Raw genomic sequence first — 24,340 nt, forward strand, 5'->3', positions numbered from 1 at the left:
ATTAGGAGGTGTGGCCTTGTTGGAGGCAGGATGTCACTAGAGGTGGGCTTTGAGGTTTTTCAAAAGCCCAAGCCAGGCCCAGTGGCTCTCTCTTCTTGCTGATTGAGGATCTAGATGTAGAATTCTCAGCTTTTTCTCCAGCACCACATTTGCCTGAGTGCCTCCAGGCTGTCCTCCATGATAGTGTACTAACCCTCTGAGACTGTAACAAGCTCCAAATAAATGCTTTCTAAGAGTTGCCTTGGTGATGGTGTCTCTTCACAGCAATAGAACACTAAGACAGTAGGACTCTATCCCCTGTCCCTTCCCAGTTACTCCTCACAGGTAACCCTTCAGAGGCTTTGTTTCAGTGTTGTAACAACTATGATTAATATGTTTTAAAAAAAAATGACTGATTATAGTAACAGTAAATGTATGCTTTAGTGGCATACATTTGCAGCATTGGTTCCTCTTTTCCAGGAGGTAGAATAGTAAACACACTCATTAGTTTATTCAAAGGAGTCAGTTTTAAAAGGGACCCTGGTCTTGGTACTGAATCAACTGTCTGTCCTGTGTGACCTCAGTTATCCTTTCTCTCAGTTCCATGAGGCAGCTACTGCTGTTGTCAATACTTACTCCTACTACAACCGTGGCTCATGAGTTGCAGAGTTTGGACACGCACAGAGTTATTCTGACCCCAGTCTGTGACTCCATGACAGACACAAGCAAAACATGATGCAGGGTGTCTAAGGCTTTGGGTTATATATTTATATATTCTTGCTTCATTTGGATCAATGTATTTACTATCACTGATTGAAGCATCTTAAGAAAAATGGAGAGGTTAGGCTCCGCCCGTTTTTCCGCCCCCGCTCTGACAGTGAGCAACTAGGCTTCATTGTGATGCAGTGCAAATGTGTGCTTCATCCGAGATGATTCAGACAAGGAAATAAAACCACAATTTTCAAGGCTATTGGAAACAATAGTCTTAATTTAATGTTATTTTTGGACATAGGAAGGTTTTTTTTTCCCCCTACATAAGCAAGTTTGTGGTTTTGAAGGGTCTTGCTCATCTCTGTGTGGAAAATGCCTAAAAACAAACCACTAGAAATTTGAACAAAACCAGCTCCTTCCTCAACTGTCACTGAACAAAGATTTAACTCCTCCCACCAACGGTTTCATGTGTTTCTCACACAACAGGGAGGTCTGGGCTCTAGGTTTGAAATGCTGACAGAAACGCCCACTTCCTCTCAGATGAAATCCTTCAATCTGCAGGTTAAGCATTTTATTCTTTAAAATGACATGAGATGTATGTCCTCAGAAAGCAACTGAAGAGGTCAGTGTTTGATTCTAGAGGAAACCAGAAGTATGAACACCATGGTTCCTCAACCAGAAATCTTCCAAATGACTTAAAATGCCAGGTCATGCTGGGCACTTTTCTTCCACTGGAAAAGCAGGCCTACTTTGGTATTTTTTTAAAAAAAAAAAAAAACAACTTTAAATAACTTAAAATAGATAATAGCCAATAAATGATTTCTATGACTATAAGCAACAGAAAATTAATTTTCTAAGCCATACACAGGATTCATTCTTTGTGGATATCTAGCTTAGCATGTGTTCTTAGAAGATATGCATGCATTAGTCCAGCTACTCCATTACTATCGATATTTCCACTATTGGGGTTACAGAGAATCAAATATATGGTCTTTCTTGTCAGGGAGATCAGAATTCCTCTAGTAGACAAGCTCAAGTGCAATTAAGTCCAACACAATATGCTATTATATTAATAGCCCAAATAGAATGTCACGGTATTGTGCAGAGAAGAATTAATTCTTCCCAAGCATTAGGGAAGGCTTCCCAGAGGAGGTGATATTTGAGCTAAGCCTTGACAGATGATATATGTTTTTGTTCAGATAGGAAGCAAAGGAGAAAGAGGTAGGTGGGCTAAGGGAGTTTGGGCAGTAGAGGGCAGGGGAGTGAGGAGAAAAATCCCAGGGAAAGAAAAGGAAGTGACTACTTGTATTATATGCTCCCCCCTCAAAAAAAGTTCTAAAAATCAGTAAATCTCTCCACGTTCAAACCTACAGTGCAAGAAACCAACCTGGGAAAGTAGATACAGAACTTAAATACTCTGGGGTATTTCCTGATTTATGAACCAGGGAAGTGCTCATTTGGAAAAACAGAACCTCTGGGTTTTTGGCTGTTCTCCAGTGCCTAAGCGGCTACCAGGTTTCCTGTTCAATGTCTGGCATGAAGTGCCTGGATGGGCATGAGGTTTGCTGTGTCTTCCTTGGGCTTCCTGTCAATGCATAAGGCAGAACTCTCCCTCAGAGCCCAAAAACCCCTAATTTAAGCCCTCAGCTTAAATCATTCCCAACCCAACCCCTCCATCATGGCCTCATCTACATTGGGTCCTTTAGTATCTACTTTACCTCCCTGTTGACAGGTATGTAGTCACGGTCCTGATTCTCTTAGAAAGATGCTTTGGTCACATACAGTGAATTCAGTTTGCAGTTATTTTCTTCCCTAAAACTATACTTAAAAGTTATAGTTATAAGCCACAGGGGAATTATCTCTCTCTCTCTCTCTCTCTCTCTCTCTCTCTCTCTCTCTCTCTCTCTCTCCCCCCCCTTCCCTTCCTCCCACCCCTTCTCTCTTTCTCTTTGTGTGATCAAGAGATCAAGTTTCTCTATGAGCCTTCTCCATGAGTATCAACTAGTGAATAATGTGGAATCCCTAGGTCAGTCTGGTACTGTCCACGTGACATGATTCATAGTCCCAATACAATGAAAGTAAATCCACTTAAGATAATACATAGTGTGGGGTTTCAGGAATCTTTCCAGTTACCAGTTTAGGAGGTAAAAAAAAAATCATCTACTGTTCAGAGCTCATAAGAATGGGGGTGTGATCCTGCATTTATAACAGTAAAATTTCACGGTTCAAAATAATGCTCCCACTTAGCTCAGAGCTGGAGAGTCAGTCATTCCCTCTCACACTGTGCTGGCATTACAGATTCTGTTTTCTCCTTTTCAAATGACTTATAGAACATCTTCCCTCAGCGCCTAACCAGTTCAGGGGCAATGCGTGGACTGTAGCCTAGCTTTCCAGTCAATGTACATCACCTCAAATAAATTGTATGTTAAACACAAGCCAAACAGAATGAGACAGTAAAAGCTAAGGTTTGGTACTGCCTCAGTAGAAAGTTTTTTTCACGTAATGTTCCTCGTTATTACTTTCTTCAGAGTCGTGTGATTGTTACTAAATTCAAATCTACAAACTTGTGATGTAAACAGAACGCTATGTTCAAACAATTCTTCCTGCTCAGTGTAGTGGCGCATATACCTGTAACCCCAGCATTTTCTCCTTTCTCCCTCCTTTTCTCTCTCTCTATGTCTCTGTGTCTTTCTCTGTTGCTCTCTATCTATCTCTGTCTCTATCCTGCCCCTCCATAAGTATCAAACCTAGAGCCTTGTGTGTCCTAGGCAAGTACTCTACTACTGAGCTGCACCCCACCTCCATTTGAAAATTTCTCATTACAAATGAATGAATGGTTCACTTCATCAAGTACTTGGATCTTACTGTCAGTAGAATAATCCTTTGTGATACTATACACTAAGAAGGTAAAGTTTTCTTATTACTGAATATTTTTATTCATAGAAATGGATAGGTAATTAGGTAATTGTCATGATTACAAAGGGCATAAAAGCTATCTGCGAAGAATCACAGTGACAATGAGAAGAAGAATTAGCAGAGGTAGTTCAAACAAATATTTACCCCTTGAGTATCCCCCCAGGAAGTCTGCCCCTGCACACCCAAATACAGAAAAGGAAAATATGCTGAAGATGGTCGACCTGCCTAAGCTTATCTGTAAATCCTCTCTGTGTGAAATTCATCTATCAACACAGACCAATGAGAATTGTTTGCATTTGTGTTTAAACTCAGGAGGAAGGAATTAGGATTCTCCACACTTGACTGGGAGTAAAACAATCCTCTTAGGCAAAGCTCTGGGAGTTTTTTTCACTCTATCAAGAGATATGAAGGTCTGCATAGGCCATGTGTTCTCAACTGGGAGAAAATTTTCTACTATCCAGCATAACCAGATAATGTCTGGAGTCACTGCCAATATGCAGGAGGCAGGGTCTTGGGGAATCTAGCAAGTAAATCCAGGGTACTTACTAAACATTATGCCATGCTCAAGAGAACACTCCCTTGAACAAATGCTCCCATCCCAAACCCCAATAATTAGAATTTGAGAAACTATGATTTAAACATATTAATGGGAGAGAGTCAGGGTATGCATCCATTGTATCGCATTTCTACAGATGCCCCCAGCTACGGGTCAGCTGCTGTACTTTGAAGATCAGCATTTAGCTTCCCACTTTTACCTCTGCTTCATCTTGCTGTCCACTGCACAGCAGTCCAAGGACTGAGTGGTAAGTTGTAGAAATAGAGATGTTAATCATTTCCAACTCTTGCTGGTGAGGTAAGAATCATAAAAATATCTGAAATTTTTTCTTAAGTTTACATGGAGTTCATCATGTCCATGAATTATTGAAAATTTGTGTCCTTACTTACAGCCAATCAATACCTCCGGGCTTCAAAAAGCAAATGGGGACAAGGGTTTTAGTCATAAAATAACAGTATTATTGTACAGTGTTTTTTATAATTGTTTAGCTTAGTTAAGGAACCACATTAACTCAAGCCCAAATATAACTAGATGATTGTAAATATTTGATTAAAAAAATCACACAACGTAGGTTGTGTGAGCTGAATTTTGAGAATGCACAATCTCTGTACATAGAGCTCTAAATACAGCCTCAGATTTACCAAGATGACCCCAGAATGCCCGATTTCTATAACTAAAGACAGTTTTGGTTCACAATTTAAGGTTAAAGAAGGAAAACCCTTACAAGTCTAACCATCTGGATCACTGGGAGTGTTCTACTGAGTAGTACAACCAAAAATCATACCACTCACGTAAGGCGTCACTCTTCATGGTTTCCATAGGTATAGCTACATAAGCCTCATTTAAAAACTCATGCAGCATGTTCTATAGCACACAAGAAAACAGTCAAAATCACACGAAGCAATGAACTAGCTTTTCTGAAGCCTTTTTTCAGAACTGGAATTTGAACCCAAGCAGCCGTATCCCTGGTTCCCATTATGCTTAGGAATTGGGTCCCTCACATTTTAAAGTTCTGTGAAATGCCCACATTTCGAGAGATTTTCAGAATCTTTCTCTTACCCACTAAAGCATTGAGCTGGGGCTGGAGACATGGCTCTGTGGTTAAGAACACTGACTGCTTGGCCAGAGGACCCAGTTTCAATTCCCAGCACCCACATGGCAGCTCACAACTTTAACTGTCTGTAACTACAGGTCTAGGGGACCCAACACCCTTACACAGGCAAAACACCAAGGCACATAAAAATAAATAAATGTTTTTTTAAAAAGCATTGAGTTACTAATATTTGGGTAAAAATCACGCATTGTAAAATCCTTCCCTCATATGCAAATACACATGTACACATATACACATGTGCACACATGCACACACACACACACATGCATGTACACGCACACCAGAATGTGAATATGCATGCATATGTATACGGACACACAGTACAATAGTCTAGGCTAGTAGGCTAGCAAGCCTTCAGGGACCCACTTGTCTGTGCCCCAAGTCTGGGCCTTGCTCTGGATTCAGGGCTCCAATTCCACTGAGTTAATATCCTAAATCCCCGAAGCTGCCCATAAGATTTCCAGCCATGCAATGGTCATGGTTTCTTCCTATTGCTACCAGTCTCATGGCAGGGATGGGTGTCCACCCTCGGCAGCATTGCTCTCACACAGAGTTTCTTTACTTATTCATTCCCAGGAAATTTTAGTACCACAGACTTATGTGTCAAGCAATGCACCGTGTGCTGGAGATAGAGAGATGACAGACACAGCTGAGCCCTCCAACCGGTTCTCATCGTGAGCAGGCTTTAGATAGCAATAGGTTTCCAGGCAATGTGCTGAAGTGCTATGCTAAAGGTAAAAAGTGTGCGCTTCAGGAGGAAAGGAAAAGAAATATCCAACTTGGGCCCTAAAGGAGGTACTGAAAACTTTGCATTTCAGATCTTGGAAAAGAGGTAGAAATGGAAGTTGCAGGGGCAAGAAAGGATACAGCCCAGTTAAGACCACAGGCACAAAGGAACAAAGTGGGAGGGACCTAAGTGCATTTGAGAAGTGCAGCTTTCCCTGTGGCTGGAGAGAACATGTCTTGTGAGTGCTTGTTGAGAGAGGAAAATGGCAATCTGGTCAATGTTCTAAGCATGAAGGATACTGCAGGTCCTGTTGGGAATTCTGAAATCTGCTTTGTAGGCAACAGAGAGTTTTCTACAGATATTTAACTATAGGCAGGACTTGAAAATAACTATAAACCAATGTGAATATTTGAGAAATAAGAAACTCTTAAAATACGGTGAAATTTAGTCCAGAACAGTCCAGAAGAAGCATTAAGATGTCACAATTACAGTCATTATGACAAAGAGTACTGTGACCATACTGTGATCTATACAGAACAAGTGTCCATCCACTATGAATGCCTGAGGTTTAAAACTGTTGAGTTGGTTACAGTAACTAATCCATTGTGCTAAACATTTTCAAAGAAAGGTGTGAAAACAAGTATATAAGGCACAAGAAGCCCCAACATCTTCAAAATTATATTGAGTAGTGGGAGTAAAGCTCTTCATCTCCTGTTAACATTTGCATGTCTTCAGTAGTATCAATAATTAAAAACATTTAGAAAGCATTTTTCAGTGCCAAAACGTTTACTCAGCTTCTATGAAGAAAGCCTTTAATAACTAAAAGCAACAACTCATGATATAAAATAGAGCTAAATTAAAATTCTTTTGATCCAGCCAAAACAGAACAAAATATTACCATCATCTTAACCCCTAATGTTCATGTAAAAACAATCTCTCAGTATGTTTACTGAGATTTGTAGTGTGTGTGTGTGTGTGTGTGTGTGTGTGTGTGTGTGTGTGTGTGTGTGATGTTCCACTGTGTGCCATCCATATGCATGTGTCAAAGGACAGTCATTCCTCAGGTATTTTTCACCTTTCTTTTGAGTCATGATCTCTCACTATTTAGAGCTTGCTAGTCTACGCTGGTAGGTAGGCTCACAAGCCTTCAGGGACCGACTTGTTTGTGCCCCAAGCACTGAGATTATAAATGCATGACACCACATCACACTGTACTTTTTTTTAATGTGGATTCTAAGGGTGAACTAAATTCAATTCCTCTTCTGAGATATCTCCCCAGTCCAAGATGTATATTCTTAGTTACCTACCAGAAACACAGTTTGAGCTTACAGGCAGACTTGCAGAAGGAAATTTGAATGTGACTTACCCACATTGGGATTAAGTTTGTCTAAAATTTCCTAGGTCATACCCACACATGAAAAGACATTTGCATTCAGGTACAAAAGCTTGGGGAAAAGGATTAGCTAAAGAAGAGCTCTGTAGACTCTCCAAGTCATTACTGCTTTTCAGCATACTGGGAACATTATATTAGAAATACCCAACGTCTTAATCACAGCATTTGTGTCTTTTCAAATCTTGAGGCATTAAGGAGTTCAAAGCCAGAGATGAAATGTAATGAAAAGATCACTCCTCCGGGAATATGCAGAGGTCTGCGAATCGTATATATGACCTTGTAGAGATTAGGCCTCCTTGTGTGAGGCACACCTAGTTGATTAAAGACAGAATTTCAACCTTAATGCTGTTGCTTTTGTGAGCAGAATTAAACTTAATAGTATTTGAATATAAATTTTTATGATTTAATTGGAGTCTTTGGGGAGAAATGCCCCTTTCATTTTGCAAAGAAAGGGGGAGGGGAGAATAACAGAAACAGTAGCAGTAGTTGACATGAAAATCGAGTCAGATGAATTTAAGCCAGTGATTGTAAGTCTTCATAAAGTCTTTCAAGAAGAGCTGTACCGGGAAAGCCCGCACAGAGGTACCTAATGTTTGTGTTCTGCCTCAGCAAGACAAGAAACTACATGTGGAGAACATTTGCATTGGTTTTTATGCTCTCCGCGTTGAAGGCAGAGATCAGTGAATAGATTATTCTAGCCACAGTCACGTGAACAGAGCCTTTCCTGAAGCACTACGATGGATATCCTGTGGTACTTGACAGTTTGTTTGCTTGTTTGTTATGACATGGGGTGTCCCTACATGATGTAGTCCAACCTCCAGTTTATGAGGTCAAATCTTAGTTCACATGATCCTCCTGCCTCAGCCTCTCCAGGAACTGTGACTCTAGAGGCTCACATCATCACTTTTTAATGATGATACACTATATAGATACTAGAGCAGGTACTCTGCATTGTGATAAATAGGCTTGTCGTTTTTTTGTAGTTATTTTCATACGCCCGGAGATTCTTGTAGAGAATTCCAAGGGCACGGACAGTAAAAGATGAGGGTGGTGAGTAATTCTTAGGCTATGCACTCCTGAGTCACATGGAGCCCTGACATCCCTCTGGCAGGCACATTGTCAGCTTTTATTTGAATAAAAGAGGCCTGTAGCAAAATAGATAAAAACGTAACAGTGAGAACCGCTGACTTCCTACAAAAATACATTAAAGTTTTAAAAGAGTTATTAATAGGGAAAAATGTTCACCCAGAGAGAAAACTTATACATGCAAAGTGTAATAACCATATAAATTTAAAGGATTTCTGAAACATGACCAGGACCCTTACAATTTCAGCCTTTCCTCTAGAAACCCACTGCACATGCTTAGACACTTTGTTCCTTACTAGCTGGCTGAACAAAAAGGTATAGATTGATTCTTAATCAGCTGTCAAGCTCGCACAACACCATCAAGAAAACTGCTAACATCAAACCTAAGGCTAAAGCTCGAAAAGCAAAGGAAAATCCTACAAGTATATTAAATATTCCACGGAGATGGTCACGAACTCTTGACGATTGCAAAATTTCACAAAGAGTTTCCATAGGATCAGTATTGATTACCAACCTTTCTGATTTGGCCTCTTTGGGCCAAGCACTTGCTGTTACTTATGTTTCCTTACATAGGTATTTAAGGTCCTGGTGAGATGGCTCAGTGAGTAAAGACAATTGCCACCACTACTGAAGAAGACCCAAGTTCCGTCTTGGAACCTAGTTGGTAGAAAGAGAGAATCAACTCCCTCAAGTTGTCTTCTAGCCTATATACAGAAACACATACACACACATACACACACACACACACACACACACACACACACACACACACACACACACACATATATATATATATATAAATAATACTGGACATTTAAATGTGTTTCAGTTCATTACATTACATTTTGTGGCCTGTCTCAAACAACATTACAAAATTAGAGGTACAATTTCAATTTCAAGTACAAGTACAAGGCAGTGTACAATTAAGCTTATTTTTCCTACCATCTAGTTTCTCTTAGGTAACGAATAATGCACACCTTCACGCCCCTTCCTTCAGAATTCCCACACAGACCTGGCGGGAGCCACTGCCTAGCCTGATGCTTGAGAGGAAGGGTGGTGGGCCACACTGCGAAGTTAGGATCTTGGCTCTGTTCGCTGCTGTAACACTGGATCTCAACACTTTTGCCAGTAAAATTGGATGAATAAAAGCATCTACTTCATCCCTTTACAGCATCGTCGAAAGGATTAAGACTAGTTAGTCCTATAAACTGTGTACAACAGTACTGCTAGCTAGCCCATCAGAGAGGTCATGATGAGCCCATAGGATGCTGACTAGTACTGAGAGCTACCTGGCAACTCTTACCTGATTTTATTTATAAGCATATTTTAAGATATAAAACATCCTTAAGAAAATACAATCTTAGACATAAAATTTCATGACGTCAACATTATACTGGTACAATGAGACTTCAGTTCGAAAATACCCAAACGTGATAACAGACATTGTCTTCCAACCCAACAGAACTACTTATTGGATAGTCTTAAATGTCCTAATATGACAGTGTGATTCTTTCTTCCATGGTCCAAAAGGATATTGAAATAAAATAGCTTACTACCTGTAAAAATGTTTTAAATGATGAATATGTTTCATTAAAATGTTTGATATGGAAAAACATTTCTGATGTTTTTTATCCAGTGTCTTTCCTTATCGACCACATACTGAAATTAGAGGGTGAGAAAAAGGCCAGGCCAATACTGAAAGGTTTCAAATATCAAACTATACTATTAGGTCAGTGCTAAGATCAATTAGCACCTTTGAATGACAGAGAAGGTTATGTGAGACTTAGAGGCACCTCTTTGAAACTGTCTTAAACGTCTCTATAAATGTGAGCCTGACGGCTCAACACGGTTTCTGTTTTTAAAATTAATCAGTTTCATCTCTTTCTCTGGAAAAGAGAGAGGAGGATATGGATAGCTGTGTGCCCATTTTTTTGCACCCCTCTAGAACCAACACATGGATAGAGCAAGAATAAAACACAGGAGTTCAGAAGAAAGTGACGCGTCACTAGGGCATATACACTAATGTGCTGGGCCACAGCATTTATTCAGTGACAGTAATGTTTACAAAGTCTTCAGACCTCTTAAAGCCAGCAAAGTGGCTTGTGACACTTTTGAATATGGGGTTCTTGTTTATTTTCTTCCACTCAAATTCTGGCTCAATGACGCCAAGTTTGGCTCCGTGCACAATTTAATGAATATTCAATCCCTTGCACTCAGACACATCAAGCTGTGAAATGTAGCACTGAACATGCTAACCGTTCAACACGCTCTTGTACCTAACCCATCTGGAGGGCAAATGCCTGAAAGAGCATGTCGTTTCTGAGTTCACCAGGAAAATTCCATGAGAGGAGTCTGTACACACCGCCACTATCCATTCCGGGGTGGTGTTGATTTCCTTCACCTAGTAACCATTGTAATAAAATCCCCCAACTGTACTTCTGAATACAATTAGTTTAAGATACTCTACTGAGACACACAGTGTAAGAGTTGAGCGTGTGGAAAGGTAATGTTCATTCGAAAAAGAAACTGTCAGAGTTTTATTCTCACCAAGAAGATATCTAAGCAATCGGTAAAGGTTTGCCCAACTCTTCCATGATAGGATTCCATGCTTCTGATGGCAGACTGTTCAGTTTGTTTCTCAAATGAGTGATCTGAAATATTTACAACCAGACAGTACCTAATTTTAGGTTTTAAGTGCTTTAACAGCTCCATGAAATATGATCAGCAGCTGCAGTACAGAACTATGGTGAATAAACTCCCTGCAAAGGGGGGCCTGTTTCTACTGAATGTTGAGTGTTCTTAAGTTTACCCAGTAGAGAAAAAAGAGAGAGAAAGATAATGTAAAACCTAATAAATGTTCGCAATTCTTAAACTGCTTAGCACTTCACTGAATCTCAAAAGGGATTATCTTTCTTCTTGAATTCTACATAAAACCTGTGGGCTTCCCCTGCATGAAAGTGAAAAAAAATAAAAACAAACCTTTTATTTTATTATCTAAAAGTTAGAACATGAATTTTCCAGAACCCTAACTTTCCTATCCACAGCCATAGATTTTTCTATCATTTTTACCCTTTCAAAATTTCTACATAATTTCACTCCAGTTCATCACATTTAATAAATGAAGTGCCAAGCCACATAAATATATTTTTAGACATGGCATCAGCCATGCAGAACCTACACCAATGACTAAAAACACGAAACTGGACACTGCATTTCCCATTGCTATGTAAAATTTATTTACACCGTAAGTCACAATATAAACAAAAGAAAATTTAGAGATGGAGAATACATATTATATAATATTCGTGAAAATGGCAAACCACCCACCTGCAAATCCTTCTTCAACAAGAAACTTTTCTACAAAGACAGTTTTTCCATCCAGCTTTTAGAAAATACCTAAACACCTCTATGTCTATTTCTTAATGAGAATAAAATTATTCTCAAGTCAATGTATTTTTACACGAGTGACAGGGTTTTGAAGCTCTTTTATCTGTGTTAGCTAACACAATACTACTTGTGAATACATACGCAGTTTGTTTTGGAAGCGAGAAGCCAAATTTGTAATGTTCAGTGAAATAAACACTAACAAACAGGGAAGACTTGAATACATTTTTCCACGTATACCTGTGAAATCCCATTGGATGAGGTGGTCTCACAATGTGAAAGCGTGTTTCTTTTCACCTGCTTCACAAAGGTGACTAGGCTTTTGAACACCTCCTTATTTCAGACCTTCACCTAGTGGGAGGACTATGCCTGGTCCTTAATCATAAGAGGCTTGAAGTCAGCTCAACTATATTAAGGCCAAAGCTGCTGCTGTTGACAGTTTTGATATTTGTTTGTTTTTAGCATTCATGAACAGACATTACCAAAAAAAAAAAAAAAAGTTTTACCTTTGAGTTACCTACGACCTTTAATCAGGTGGAACAATCTATTTTTCCGGTTTGTAAAAGCGGGGAACATCTATCTATGTTGGGTCTGATGGCCACAAAACTCAGATTCTGGCAGTCCTTCATCATACCCAAAAAAATGTCTGTCTTGTGTTGCTATTGCTTTTTCATTTCTTAGAATAACATATTTTTTTAAAGTACAAAATGTCTTTGAATGCAAACCTCTTACAATGCACCACAAAACGTATCAAATTATTTTGTCTTACAATTCTCTCCTTTCTGATTCCCCCAGTTTTTGTTTCTTGGGTATAAGCTTGAATACATATATATGTATATATATATTTTTTTCTTTAAAAGGTAAACAAAAAAGTAGGCACCGTTTCTGCTTAAACTTCAAACTTTACTGGGGAGTTGTATCAAATACAAGTCTTGTCCTGGAGAAGTCTTAAAAATAAAAATGAGAATTACATAAAACAAAAAGAGGAAAAACTCAACAAACAAAAAGTTATGGTCCACTTTGGACGCTGTCAGTCACTCACTCACGGGTAAATGAAACTTCAGAAGTTGTTGATGGGAACCCGTGGTTGCTAAATGCTCCTAAAGACTCCCACCTAAGTCCCCCAGGAGCCCTCGCTGAAACTGACAAACGCCCAAAGGTGCAAAAAGGCCGTCGCTAAAAGAAGAGCAACAAAATCCATATTCGAGAAGATGTATTTCGCTCCAACCATTACGTTGATCCCAGAGTGCCGAGCCAAAGGGGGTAAGGGAGAAAGAAAACTGTTAAGTATGGGCTCTTAATGTGAAACCCAACCTGTTGGATCTCTTTAGGTATCAGATTTTGGAAGTGTCTGTAATGACAGCCAGGAAAGGAAATTAATGGCCAAGGGCCCACTGGGTTTGAACACGAGACTCCAGTTACCTCCTCACAGATCAAGTACACAACACACACGCACACGGGGCTGCTCCACGTGGAACTGCGCAGAAACCAAAACACACACTCTCCGGGAGCTAGCGGCCACCTAGGTTGTCCAGGCGCGGGGATGCGCACCTTCCTCGTGGCCCTCGGGTTCATGAGAACTCCAGAATGACTCCAGCGCTGCCGGTAGTGAAGGACAAGAAGGCCACACCGATCCCACCCAAATCGCAAACCCGGTTAGCCTCCCGGGAAGCTGAAAGATGGGTGCCTGTGAACCCAGGCGGCTATCACTCCAACCAAGGGGAGGGTGAAAAAAAAAAAATCAAACTGCACTCCCTTAGTTTCGCTACCGCTCAGCCACGGGACTCGGTCAAAAACTCCCCAATCTCTCTTTGAGTGGTTCTGAATCTTGAATACAAAGAAAAGGGAAAAAAAAGTAAGTGCTGTTAGAAAAATAAAATGAAAAGTTTGGGTTGCTGAGCGGTGCGAAATGAACCGGGCTCACACGGTCTGCCTCCGAGTCCCATTTCCCCATGGCCTCCCCAGACCCAGCCGGCTCAGAGAGAAAACCTGCTCTCCCCAACACGGTCCTCTCGTTTGGAGCAGTTAGAATCGCTCCATGGCATCCCTTCCCGGAGCCAATGAAAGCTACTCCTCCGACCAGGAGCCTCTGATTTCACGGACCCTGGCACACTGCAGGAGACATTCGTCCACGCCACATAGAAACTATTAAAGTGCGGTCGTAGCCGCTGTTTAGCCGGCGACTTGTACCTGGAGATCAGAGCTCGGCCCCTGAGTACACGCACGCTGGGCTTCACACACACCCAGGCGCCCTCGGCCCTCCAGGGGACACTGGGGTAGCACCCTGGCTCCGTGTAGCTGGTCATCACAAAGTACTAAATGTCACCGGGTGGGAGTGGAAAGAAGTTGGTGCAGGCGCCCCGGAGACACGGGGGCGGGGTGCAGTCAGGTAGGATCTTGCACGCAAGACCCATCCGGGGTCCCGCGCCCCGCTTCACAGCTGCCCAGCGGCGAACAAGAAGGATTACTGGGGACCTTAGGGTCGTTGAGGGTCCTTCTAGGCAAAGCGCACCTCTGAGATCCTAGCGGCCCTGGCCATGGGACACAGGTCTTAGGTCACCCGGGCGGGGAGAAGCCCAAGGCTCACACACTCTGCCGGCGCGCGTCTTCCATCCCCGCAACCCTCCACAGCACTACAAAGTCGCTCGCACTTTCTAGGGGGACAGTTGGGGGATCCTCCAAATCCGGAACCCCTTGGGCTCCAGGAACCGGGTTGGATGAAGAGAGAGGGTACTCACCTCTGGCGGCCTGGACCGCCTCGGGCTCCTGAAGTTCAATTGTCCGTTCCCAGCCCCTAATCCGCGGGTCGGATCTGGGTCTTTACTCTCGTGCCTTCCAGTGTCTGAGTTTTCCCTTCGCGCTGTGTCTCTGGTGAAAACAGGACATCCCTTTTCGGCCACCCCCAACAAATAAGCTTACACAAGTGGGGGAGAAACAGGGCGGGGTGGGGGGAGCCGGCTGCAAGGGGGGTAGAGGGGGGAGGAGGAGGAGGAGGAGGAGGAAAGGAGAGGAGCCAAAAGTCCCGGCGGCGGGCGGGCGGGCGAGCGGCGAAGAAGGCAGAAGAAAAGAGAAAGCGCGTGCGCCCCGGCGTCCCTCCGCAGGTCCCCGCAGCCGGGTCCCCTCTCTCGGGCAGCAGCGGCCCGGCGACGATCGGGTGGAAGTTTTGCGCGCAAGCCGGGAGCCAGCCCGAGCGTGCGCCGCGCCGCGGGCAGCTTCTCACTTGCGCGCGGAGCTGGAGCCTTAGAGGCGGGGGCACGTCGCCGCCGGCGACTTGGGGCTAGGGTGGCCGCTGGGGGCCTGGCGGCAGGCCGCCGGAAGAGCAGAGGACCGTGGCGAACGCAGAAGCCCTTCCTTTTTATTCGATCTCGGGAAAGTGCCTGTTGTCATCGTATTTTTTTTTTTTTTTTTGCGGTCTCGCGTGGGGACCGCCGAGGCTCCCGGGCCCTGCGCGTCTCCGGTGGCGCCGGGGTAATCTCCGCGCCCTGTGCGCCGCCCCACCCCGCCCCCACCCCGCCTGGCTCCGGCCGGCTGCGGCCTCTGGACTGAAGGGACCGGCCAGCCACTGCGCTCCCTAGTCCCCCACCTGCTTCTAGGCTGCAGTCTCCTCCGGACTTAGCTATAGCTCTCTCGGGCCACCCTGTCCCCCCGGTGCCGGCTACCGGCCCTCAGTCGAACTCCTTGCCACTTACCCCAAGACAGGAGGCAAAAGGGACTCTGCCCACTTGCAACAAAGTTAAGCGCCAACCTACAGCAGCCCCGGGAGGGAGCTTTCCCTGGGCTGAGGAAATAGCTTTTTCTGGGGAAGATGTAAGGGATCAAGGAGTTAACAGTGCGCAGATAGGCGGTACTGGAAAGTGCCTAGGCCCCTTCCAAAGCTGGGTGCAGCTACAAGCATCCCTCTAGGCGCCCAGAGGTCAGACAGCAAGGACTTAACTTCCAAAGGCCAGTCAGGGCACATTGCTGAAATGACGCTTCCAGCCTATGCCTCCTCCTGCATATGCTTTATGTACCTACATAGGATTTCATTCTACACAGCTATATCTAACTATCACGTTCTTGGACTAAAAGCAAAAAAAATCCCCAAATTTCACCCTCCATATAATAACACCTTTTCCTAACATCCATTGTCTATTTTAGCAGAATCTGTCCTCCGACTTTGACCATGTGTATTGATTCATTTTGAATTTATTGTCAGTCACTGTACTGGCCACTTAGGGCTCACGTGTGTTCACTTAATTAATTTCCCCAAGAGCTATTAAGCCCTTATAAAAGATAACCAGAGCTCAAAGAAATCAAAATAACTCCCCCCAAAACAAACCAAGTGGTCTGTAGCCACAAAGCTCATGATTCAAGAGCAAATCTCTATACTGCCTTAGATATGGCCTTAGAGACGAGAATTTAGTCCCCTTGGAAGAAATTTAGTTTTAATACTTTTGTCAACTAAATTATATTCTGAAAGTTTTTGCAGAAACAGGTTTCATCCTTGACTTGAGCTTGGTTTTGTATTACTAACAGGAGCCTCCTCAGAGTTCAAAAGGAAAACTCGTTCTGAATACTTGTGTTTAATGAGTGGGGCATTGTCTACAATGATTAAGAGGAAATGGACGAGATGTAGCTTCCAATTTAAGCTGATAAAGGTCCTTCTTTCCCTCGTGTTGCTTATTGGCTGTTCCTCCCACAGATCAGTTTCAGGAGGCTTGAGCACTGACAGGCATACTTCCCAGTTTTCTGGGTCTCTGACTAGAAAGGTTTCTGGTGGTGGTGTGGAGGCCTTGGCAGCACTATCCAGAACCCATTCCTGGTTTAAAGAGAACCACCAGTCAGTGTACACTCACGGGACCACAGCACCAAGAAAACCATTAATTTTATTGTCCCCAATGTGTACCTCCAAGGGGTTTGTTGTTGTTGTTTAGGGGCGGTGGGGGGGGGGGGACGGACGGACTTGCTTTCATGTGCCAAAGGTGATGTTCAAACCAGTCTCTAAACGTCCTTTTAGCCTCTGTGATGCTTTCAGTAGCTGTGCTTGTCAGGAAAGGAGTCATTCTTTTTCATAGGGCGTGCATGTGGCAGCCCAAGTAAGAAACTGCCATAGTGAGTCCGTCCATCGGTGTTAGAGTCCCCCATGAATACAGCAAATGTTGTGTAAGAGTTAGGGAGAGTACTATGTTTAGCCTTCTCCTCAGAAGCCACAAAGGCTCCATTTCTTTTTGGTATAAAACTTTGTGTGTTGGTTTTGTCTCTTTAAAAGATGGGACGGTTGATAATTAAAATCGGATGGCTTAATCAATCATTGATTTATTAAATTCATTTTAAAATTAACTAACTTAATTTAAAAAAATTAAAAAGGCTGTGTGTTTCCTTGCTCTCTTCTAAACTAATCTTTTCAGCGTACTGACCTTGAGGTCAAGGTTACTTTGTTTCCTCATGACTTCTTACACATTTCCTCCTAATATATTTAAGAAGTTATTTCTCTGAAACCTCAGAATTATTTGAAAATATTAATTATTCAGCTTCTTACTTGACTTTCTAATAATATTACTTAGCTATGTATGTATTGCATAGATGCCGTCTAGAAGTCAAACAAAGTGTCCTCTGTTCAGTCTGCATTTGAGAGGGGTTGAACAGGAATCCTAAGTTTGCCTAGGCAAACAATGTGCATGTCATTTGTTCAGACAAAGCCTTTTCTGGCATCTGTTAAACAACTTTTATAATTATTGACATATCACCTGCAATGAGGTAGTAGGTGTATATTTAAACATGATGTGGTTGTAGGTATATGTTTATCATCTTAAATCTACCTTTAATTGAAAAGTTTATTTGAAAAGGAAATCTTTTATTGTCACCGTAAATAAAAATCAAAGATTAGAAGACAACCTATAAATGAGTTCATATTGTGGAAATAGCAGTTTTTTCCTATACCATTTACAAATATCTCACAGTGGTTAAAGAAACAATGGTTTAAAGCATTATATTCCAGGTGCTCCCAACCCCAGGTTTCCCAAAATATATATTTTTAAAAGCATTTTCTTTCTACCACTGGAGAGAAATATTGAGGGAGGTCTAGTTAATTTCAGAATTTCTTTTTTTTATTTTCAAATTTAATTTGTTTATTATGTATGTATGTGTGTGAGAGTGAGTGGGTCAATGCAAGCATGTAGAGAGAAAAGAAAAACTTGCAGTTGTCCACCCAATCAGACCCTGGGATTGAACTCAGATCTTTAGGCTTAGCAGTAAACACATGTACCTACTGAGCCTAATCACCAGCCTTACAAGTTACTCTAGATATTATTCCTTAGTCCATTGTTGATTTTCTTTCCTAAATTATATTTGAGGTCTCTAAAGTTGAAGGGTCTTTTTAAAATTGGAATCTTTCAGAGGTTTTATTGCTATTTTACTCGGGGAGGGGGATACAATTGGTAAATACATCGTTAAAATGCAAGGTTCTCCTAAAAGATTAGACCAGTTACTACTTACTTACTTGTCCTGTTTTCCTCTCTTCCCCTTTCTCTCTTCATCTGAGGTCTGGTAGCACCATGACACCAGGAATGACTGACCCAGCATGTCAGTCCAACCAAGTCCTAGAAGGAAGGAGAAAGGCCGGAAGAGCAGAAGATGGGAAACACCCAAAGAACCTGAAAGAAAACACAGGGAACTCCAAATATCAGACACCTGCTGCTGAATTCAGGAAGATTTCCAAAAACATGAGCAAGTCTTCCAGAGCACTAGAACATGTTCAGCAAAAGATACTGGGAGAGGGGGCTAGAAAAAAACAGTGGGAATGTAAGATTCCCTTACAAGCTCTTCCCTGCACGCTGCGCCTCTGGGATTGGACACAGCCACACTTAGCTTTTGGTGTTTATTTTTCAGTTGTGTATGCCACTCTTTTTGGCATGCAGTTTTGTATAAGTCAAATTTAGACAAACAAAACACTCCCGGAGCGCAAAATCCCAAACACAATTTTTATCTTAATTTCATTGGAAAGCAACCTTAAGAGGAAAATAATACCATCATTTTAGTAAGAACAGATTTGTAGGCTCAAAAGTAAAATAACACACTACATCCCACCACAGCTCCCCCCAAAGAAAAGAAAACAGAGGGTTGGATATTTGGAGAAATAATTCCACAGCAAACCTCTTGAGCACCCTGGTAGTGTACCTCTGAACTCCAGCTGGAAGCACACCCAGGTCTTGAAAACTACAGTCATTCAATTGTTTCTCCTTAGCTCCTAAGCCAAATCCTTTGAGCTTTGAAAGAATGAAGTTTTGAAGGCCAGCCTCAATAGGAACAAGGTTGACCACTGTCTACCAGGGACAGACTACGAGAACAAATGAGGAGAAACAGGACTCTGAAGTTCCGTGCCGCCCGCTGGCTGTCTAAAAATCAACAAATAAACACTCTGCATAACAGACTTTAAGGTTTCTACTAGTTCACTACATTAAAGAAATGAGATGGGCGGGGCCACACTCTCCTGGGCTCTCTTGAAATCTTCTCCTTCCTGGCAGTGTCTAATGAGAAGGGATTTCTGGAAGAGAGAACTTCAATATATTTACTTTTCAATTCTCTTTTGAATTCTTTTCTTAAGTTAAATCCGTTTAGGATCACAGTATGCAGTCTTGCTCTAGCTTCCATGTTTACAGCCAGCCTTCATGTTTATAAACAGACAGTATGCCCACTTTCAGTCATCTGTTAACCATGTTAAACCAACAGCAGGCTTTTGAAATCTTATTGCAGTCCAGCGTCCGCAAACCCCTAAGCATTCCTATGGTTTGTCTCTGTCCTGTTTCCAATTTCCTAGGTGGTCTTTCTTTTTGCAGGTACCCCATGCCGTAGCCTAGGTGTGACCTCATTAGCCACCTTGAAGGAACCCTGCTTTTCTTTCTTCTGTGGCACTGTGTTGTGGCACTGTGTTTGGGTTTACTTTAGTTGCCCATCCATTGATGCTCCTTTTAACTTATGACACACACAGAATTTGTTTCTCTGTTTTCACATCACACAGTGTTTTTCTTGGCAGGTTGTTCCAGCCCTCTATTCTTTCAAAGACATATGTGTAAATGAGAATAGTCAAAATATGAACAATGACACTTTGCTGTCCTTTTGATTTCATAGGTTCATAATCACCTCTTTTTCAAAGTAAGAAGCATCTAATTAAATAATTCCTCCTCCTAATTATCAAAGTGAGAGCTGAAATCAATAAAATAGAAACAAAGAGAACAATACAAAAAATTAATAAAACAAAGAGTTGGTTCTTTGAGAAAATCAACAAGATAGACAAGCCCTTATCCAAACTAACCAAAAGACAGAGAGAGAGCATCCAAATCAACAAAATCAGAAATGAAAAGGGGGACATAACAACAGACATTGAGGAAATCCAGAGAATCATCAGGTCATACTTCAAAAACCTCTATTCGACAAAACTGGAAAACCTAAAAGAAATGGATAACTTTCTGGATAGGTACCACATACCTAAGTTAAATCAAGACCAGATAAACTATTTAAATAGTCCAATAACCCCTAACGAAATAGAAACAGTCATTAAAAGTCTCCCAACCAAAAAAAGCCCAGGACCAGATGGTTTCAGCACAGAATTCTACCAGATCTTCAAAGAAGAGTTAATACCAATACTCTCTAAATTGTTCCACACAATAGAAACAGAAGGAACATTACCAAACTCCTTCTACGAGGCTACAATTACCCTAATTCCTAAACCAAACAAGGATACAACAAAGAAAGAGAACTACAGACCGATCTCCCTCATGAACACTGATGCAAAAATACTCAATAAAATACTGGCAAACAGACTCCAAGAACACATCAAAACAATTATCCACCATGATCAAGTAGGATTCATTCCAGGGATGCAAGGGTGGTTCAACATACGAAAGTCCGTCAATGTAATACACCATATAAACAAACTCAAAGAAAAAAACCATATGATCATCTCACTGGATGCAGAAAAGGCATTTGACAAAATCCAACACCCCTTCATGATAAAGGTATTGGAGCGATCAGGAATACAGGAAACATACCTAAACATAATAAAGGCAATTTACAGCAAGCCAACAGCCAACATCAAATTAAATGGAGAGAAACTCAAAGCAATTCCACTAAAATCAGGAACGAGGCAAGGCTGTCCACTCTCCCCATACTTATTCAATATAGTACTTGAAGTTCTAGCCAGAGCAATAAGACAACATAAGGAGATTAAGGGGATACAAATTGGAAAGGAAGAAGTCAAGCTTTCCCTATTTGCAGATGACATGATAGTATACTTGAGCGACCCCAAAGATTCCACCAAGGAACTGATACAGCTTATAAACACCTTCAGCAACATAGCAGGATACAAGATCAACTCAAAAAAATCAGTAGCCCTCCTATATACAATGGACAAAGAAGCGGAGAAGGAAATCAGAGATACATCACCCTTTACTATAGCCACAAATGACATAAAATACCTTGGGATAACACTAACCAAGCAAGTGAAGGACCTATATGACAAGAACTTTAAGTCCCTGAAAAAAGAAATTGAAGAAGATGTCAGAAAATGGAAAGATCTCCCATGCTCATGGATAGGCAGGACTAACATAGTAAAAATGGCAATCTTACCAAAAGCAATCTACAGATTCAATGCAATCCCCATCAAAATACCAACACAATTCTTCACAGACCTGGAAAGAATAATACTCAACTTCATATGGAAAAACAAAAAACCCAGGATAGCCAAAGGAATCCTGTACAATAATACAACTTCTGGAGGCATCACGATCCCTGACTTCAAGCTCTACTATAGAGCTACAGTAATAAAAACAGCTTGGTACTGGCATAAAAACCGACATGTGGACCAATGGAATCGAATTGAAGACCCTGACATTAATCCGCACACCTATGAACATATAATTTTTGACAAAGAAGCCAAAAGTGCACAATGGAAAAAAGAAAGCATCTTCAACAAATGGTGCTGGCAAAACTGGATATCAACATGTAGAAGGCTGCAAATAGATCCATATCTATCACGGTGCACAAAACTTAAGTCCAAGTGGATCAAGGACCTCAACATAAATCCAGCTACTCTGAACCTGCTAGAAGAGAAAGTAAGAAGTAGTCTTGAATGCATTGGCATAGGAGACTACTTCCTAAATAGAACACCAGTAGCACAGATTCTGAGAGAAACAATCAATCAATGGGACCTCTTGAAACTGAGAAGCTTTTGTAGAGCAAAGGATACGGTCAACAAGGCAAAGCGACAGCCTACAGAATGGGAAAAGATCTTCACCAACCCCACATCTGACAGAGGACTGATATCCAGAATATATAAGGAATTCAAGAAATTAGACATCAAAATGCCCAACAGTCCAATTAAGAAATGGGCTATAGAACTAAACAGAGAATTCTCAACAGAGGAAACTCAAATGGCTGAAAGACATTTAAGGAATTGCTCAACATCCCTAATCATCAGGGAAATGCAAATCAAAACAACTCTGAGATACCACCTTACGCCTGTCAGAATGGCTAAGATCAAAAACACTGAAGACACCTTATGCTGGAGAGGATGTGGAGCTAGGGGAACTCTCCTCCACTGCTGGTGGGAATGCAAGCTTGTACAACCACTTTGGAAATCAATATGGCACTTTCTTAGAAAATTGGGAATCCATCTCCCCCAAGATCCAGCTATACCACTCTTGGGCATATACCCAAGAAATGCTCAACCACACCATAAGAGCACTTGTTCAGCTATGTTCATATCAGCATTGTTTGTAATAGCCAGAACATGGAAACAACCCAGATGCCCTTCAACTGAAGAATGGATAAACAAAATGTGGTACATATACACAATGGAATACTACTCAGCAGAGAAAAACAATGGCATCATGAGGTTTGCAGACAAATGGATGGATCTAGAAAAAATCATCCTGAGTGAGGTAACCCAGACTCAGAAAGACAAACATGGTATGTACTCACTCATAGCAGGATACTAGACATGAAACAAGGATGACTTGTCTGCTACTCACATCACCAGGGAGGCTACCTGGAAAACAGGACCCCAAGAAAGACACAGGGATCGCCCAATGACAGAGAAATGGAATGAGATCTACATGAACAGCCTGGACATGAGTGGGGGTAATGAAAGGCGAGGGTTGAGGGAAAGAGAGCTTGGGGGAGCAGGAGATCCCAGCTGGATCAACAACAGAGAGGGAGAACAAGGAATAGGAGACCATGGTAAATGAAGACCACATGAGAATAGGAAGAAGCAAAGTGCTAGAGAGGCCCACAGAAATCCACAAAGATACCCACACAACAGACTGCTGGCAATGGTCGAGAGACAGCCCGAACTGACCTACTCTGGTGATGGGATGGCCAAACACCCTAATTGTTGTGCTAGAAACCTCATCCAACTACTGAGGGATCTGGATGCAGAGATCCATGACTAGGCCCCGGGTGGATCTCTGGGGGTCCAATTAGCGAGAATGAGGAGGGTTTATATGAGCGAGAATTGTTGAGACCAAGGTTGGATAAAGCACAGGGACAAATAGCCAAATGAATGGAAACACATGAACTATGAACCAATGGCTGAGGGGTCCCCACTGGATCAGGCCCTCCGAATGGGTGAGTCAGTTGATTGGCTTGATCTGTTTGGGAGGCATCCAGGCAGTGGGACCAGATCTTGTGCTCATTGCATGAGTTGGCTGTTTGAAAAACCTGGGGCCTATGCAGGATTGTTTGGCTCGGCCTGGGAGGAGGGGACTAGACCTACCTGGACTGAGTCTACCAGGTTGACCTCAGTCTGTGGGGAAGGCTTTGCCCTGGAGGAGATGGGAATGGGGGGGGGGGGGGGGGTTGGGGGGAAGGTGAGGGGGACAGGAGGGGGGAGAACAAGGGAATCCGTGGCTGATATGTAGAACTGAATTGTATTGCAAAATAAATTAAAAAAAATAAACAACATGTAAAAGAAAAAAAAAGAAAAAAAATAATTCCTCCTCCTTTTCTTCTTCTTCTTCTTCTTCTTCTTCTTCTTCTTCTTCTTCTTCTTCTTCTTCTTCTTCTTCTTCTTCTTCTTCTTCTCCTTCTTCTCCTTCTTCTCCTTCTTCTCCTTCTTCTCCTTCTTCTCCTTCTTCTCCTTCTTCTCCTCCTCCTTCTTCTCCTCCTCCTCCTCCTCCTCCTCCTCCTCCTTCTTCTTCTTCTTTTTAAAAGCAAGGTCTAGTGTAGCCCAGGCTGGTCTTCGACTTCTGAAGCTGCCTTCACTTTCCACATGCTAAAATTAATAATATGCACCATTGTACCTTACTACTATCTTTTCTATACAACTCTTCTTTAAAATCTCTCCTTTATCTACTCATGAAGAGTATCCAATGATTATTCCTAAAAGCCTCTAAATCTACGATCCAATGGTTAGTGGAAGAGTAATTCTGTTGTGGGATATTTGTACACTGCGTGAAGATGTATTTCTGTGATTGGTGTAATAAAAAGCTGAGTAGCCAA

At 42.0% G+C, this 24,340-nt stretch overlaps 1 protein-coding gene across 4 annotated transcripts in view; it reads right to left on the reverse strand.

Annotated features, from left to right (window-relative positions):
• The window catches only part of Eya4 (EYA transcriptional coactivator and phosphatase 4), a 251,289-nt gene extending 236,429 nt beyond the window's left edge, over positions 1–14,860 (reverse strand). For 2 of the 4 annotated variants that reach the window (XM_052751178.1, XM_052751175.1), the window contains exon 1: positions 14,605–14,860. The gene's annotated coding sequence lies outside the window, so the exon portion shown is untranslated. The remainder of the gene's footprint in view (positions 1–14,604) is intronic. The other 2 variants (XM_052751176.1, XM_052751174.1) reach the window with 1 other exon arrangement.
• Between the last annotated feature and the right edge of the window lie 9,480 nt (positions 14,861–24,340).

This window comes from Peromyscus californicus, unplaced genomic scaffold (genome assembly GCF_007827085.1).
Source record: "Peromyscus californicus insignis strain IS unplaced genomic scaffold, ASM782708v3 Scaffold_22__1_contigs__length_63687245, whole genome shotgun sequence".
Classification (NCBI taxonomy): domain Eukaryota; kingdom Metazoa; phylum Chordata; class Mammalia; order Rodentia; family Cricetidae; genus Peromyscus; species Peromyscus californicus.